Source organism: Schistocerca americana, chromosome X (genome assembly GCF_021461395.2).
Source record: "Schistocerca americana isolate TAMUIC-IGC-003095 chromosome X, iqSchAmer2.1, whole genome shotgun sequence".
Lineage (NCBI taxonomy): Eukaryota > Metazoa > Arthropoda > Insecta > Orthoptera > Acrididae > Schistocerca > Schistocerca americana.
The window spans coordinates 795,715,898-795,719,941 of NC_060130.1; the positions used below are offsets into that span (position 1 = coordinate 795,715,898).

The 4,044-nt window shown below is 39.2% G+C and overlaps 1 non-coding gene across 1 annotated transcript; it reads left to right on the forward strand.

The window, feature by feature from the left end:
* Positions 1-508: 508 nt before the first annotated feature.
* Positions 509-581, forward strand: Trnaa-cgc. Its single transcript has one exon. It is a non-coding gene; the product is annotated as a tRNA-Ala (tRNA).
* The last annotated feature ends 3,463 nt before the right edge of the window (positions 582-4,044 follow it).

A 4,044-nucleotide genomic window follows, 5' to 3' on the forward strand; every position in this document is an offset into this window, starting at 1 on the left:
CCGTAATATATGCTTAATTTTTTATTTTTAGTCACTCAGAAGCACCCTGCACCATACTGTATATCATCCTCTTGATCTTTTTCCAAGTTTTTTCTTCTTTTCTTCTTTCTGGACTACTTAGTGGCCAACTGTGCTCCATACTCTGCTTTATGAATACGAACCTTGTCCATCCTTTCAAGTTCTCTGCTATTCTTTGCTCGAGGATTAATTCCCATATGTTGTAGCACTTTCACCCTACCAATGTTTCCATCATTAAAAGCAATAACAGCATGACTGGCCACCCACTTTCGTAGCTTCATTCCAACAAAAATATTTTTTTGGTAATCGAGTTCATATACGTAAGATTATTAAATGACTCGTTGGGATTTTGGATCTGACCATGCAGACACTTGTTCAGTAATTCAGGATTTCTTAAGTCTCTGTAAATAGGTTTTATGATATGTATGACTGCTGCTGGGATGGAATATTTATGGGTGTATGACCTGTTTGAGTACTGGGCATTGCACCGAGCGAGGTGGTGCAGTGGTTAGCACACTGGACTCGCATTCGGGAGGACGACGGTTCAATCCCGTCTCCGGCCATCCTGATTTAGGTTTTCCGTGATTTCCCTAAATCGTTTGAGGCAAATGCCGGGATGGCTCCTTTGAAAGGGCACGGCCGATTTCCTTCCCAATCCTTCCCTAACCCGAGCTTGCGCTCCGTCTCTAATGACCTCGTTGTCGACGGGACGTTAAACACTAACCACCACCACCTACTGGGCATTGCGGTAATTGCACCATGAATCAGGTCCAGGAGGGCAAAGGTGGTGTACTGGTTTTTCATCACTTGACAGTCTGTGGAAGAAGATAGCCCATACCGCCTGCTTCATTTTCAACAAATCCTCTGTATTATTTCTAATGGCCGTCCCATAATACTGCTGTGGTTCAGCAATCATTTTGTCTGTCAGCCTGCCTCTTATGGTTTTACCATCAGAAAGTTTTTTGTCTCTCAAACTTTGTTTCAGCTTCCTCAACCTGGTGGCCATCCACTTCTGGACATGACCAACACATTCCGGTTTTGTGATAATCTTCTCACCATAAGGCTGAGCCGCTAGTACACTGTTATATGCTTTTGAGTCTCCATCACCTAAGAACTTAGTTTAACACACTCCCCTTTCGTTCACAGATCGACTAAAAATTTCAATAGCTGCAGAGTCCTCCATACCACCACTTGTTCTTTCATAATTTCTGTAGTAGATATGCCCTTCTTCATTCCATGATTTATTTTTATAACAATGTTTTGTTAAAATCTGGAAATCTATTACCTTTCCAGTATCCACACAGATCACTGTAGCAACAGAATTCTTAGAACTGTAGCTGCACTTCTGCAAGTGCCATCAAAAACAACTGGTATGTCAGTTATATCATCATTTATTTCAACAGTTTCGTTTGCAGCACCCTTCATTGACTCACATGCTACAGATCCCACAGCATCTCCAGTAAATTCTGCATACTTGTTGATTTTACAAGGTGGGCGTGGCATATTCATCATGGCACACATTGTTTCTGCTGCAGTGTGTCCTTCGCCAATAGCACTCAATCCATAAAACCACCTAACATTTACTTCAAAATAACTATCTTTACACGTATCAGAATTCCAAAATGAATTGGTATATTTACAATTGGCACAATTAATGATAAGTTTCCTGGCTAGTCCATTTGATACTTCACTGTCTTAAGGCCAAAATCGAAATTCTTCTACGAACGGTGATTGCTGATAAGTGGCATATAGAATGACACTCAATTTTTTGGGGAATCGCTTACAGTACGCAGCTCGAATTCGTTTTTAAGGTTGTGGTGTCCCTTTTCAATTCGTAGGGAATATTCTAGTAGGAGTAGGAGTGTATTGGGTTGTTCTATGCTCAAGATATAATATTTGAAAGGCTCATCATTCACGCATAATTGTTCCGTTATGTCTCTGGGTACATGTGCCAGTCAGCTCGATGGCAGTGGTTTGCGCTTGAGACTGTATATCGTGAAAATGCCTGCGAAAAACTTTAACAACAGACGCGACTGTGAGCAGGCGTCCTGTCGTTAACACTGGCATCTAGTCCGTGAGTGTTGTGACAGCCAGGAGAGCGTGGTTTGACAGTTGCGGGCCATGCTAGACCCAAGACCTTCAGGCAGATATCGATTGTTGACAATATGGCGGCCATCGTGGGGGAAACAAACCAGCGTGTTTGTGTTTCCATAACGGGTGTGTGTAACATTGTATACGTGACGTTCAAGAGAAGCGAAACCATTTATTACTACCTGTTATTTATGTTATATGCTGTGAATGTCGTCACAAGTGTTACGCTACTATTTATTTTCTAGATTCTGTAGTAAGTTCGGCATAATTTAAAGTGTAAACTGTTCTTGCGATGGGTCGTAGTTGTTGTGTACCAGGATGTAAATCCAATTTCCTTCCCAATCCTTCCATAACCCGAGCTTGCGCTCCGTCTCTACGCAAAACATACGATACCTCAACATTTAAGTTTCCCAAAGAAACAGCATTGAGGAACAAATGGATTAAACTAATTCATAGAGATAATTTTGAAGTGAACGATAAAACTGTGGTATGCATTAAGCATTTTGAACCTAAGTTTGTGGTTAGGGAAGACTTCTTCCTGTGGAAAATAGTGAACCAATACGTGTGCCACGAAAAATACCAAAACTAACAAATGATGCAATTCCAACTATCTTTCCTAATCAACCTTCTTATCACACAGTACCAGTTCCTAAGGAAAGGAAGAATCCTGAAGATCGTGTTCAACAGCTACTGGAATGTGATGACTGTAGTTTCAGTAATTGGTGCGAAAATGACAATATACCTGACTTTCAGCATTTTAAAAGCGAAGTGCAGAAAAGGAATGTTTGTCGATTTACACTTTTAGTAAAGGATGATTCAGTCAGTGATGTGCCATTAGTTTCAGCGTGCTTCAAGATATCAAGTTCCTTGGAAGTAAAAGTGTTTCACAAAAATGTGTGTTTGCCTACAGAAACCTTGACATGGATATTACAGTATGGGGAGAAAGAGAAATTGAAATGTGACAAGTGGACGAAATTTGACAATCTGGTGAGTCACCTAAATGGTTTCACAGATAACTCTATTGGCACTGTTGACAAGATTATAATTTTAGTCAATGTTCTCAAACAAGCACTGAAAGCTGGTAGAGATTTTGATGCTGAAATAGCACCTAAAATAGAATTTTTTTTGGAGCAATTATTGTAATAACAAAGCAAAGCGGATATTCTCCTGCGCTTTTGGTATGGGTGGCAACCATTTGCTTTTCATTTCCTAGTGCCTACCATCACTTGAGAAAAACAAATGTGTTAACATTACCTCATCCTGTCTATTTAAGGCAGTTTATATGCAAAATGGGTCCAAATAAACTTTGTATTGGTCCATCACAGGTAGCTTTTTTGAGGGAAAATATAAATTTCTTCACGAAAGTGACAAGATAATTTCAGTGATGCTAGATGAAGTTTATGTTAATTCAAAATTCTCTTATAAGGCAGGAAATATACTTGGTGCTGCTGAGAATACTTCAGATACTACAACATCAGGTACAATGCAGGTTTTCATGGCATCATCTTTACATTCTGATTATAAAGAAGTAATAGCTGTCTTTCCTGTAAAAAATGTTAATTCTGATACACTACTGAAAATGACAATTGATGTATTAAAGTTAATGCATGATCTTGCATATGATGTTATATGCCTGGTAACAGACAACAATAGCACTAATAGGAAAATGTATCAGCTTATGTGTGGTGGCACTTTACAGCCATGTATTACAAATCCAGTCACTCCATCCAAATTTCTCTTTCTTCTGTTTGACAGTGTGCACTTGCTTAAGTGTTTCAGAAATAACTGGTTGAATGGAAAAAATGAATCCTTCATAATAACAAATATTGAGGATACATTTGCTTTCATCAATACCTTTCTACACAGTGATGAAGGGAATGCTGCATGTGAATATACTGTCGGTGAAGCAAAGTTTTCAGATTTGAGGAATTTGTT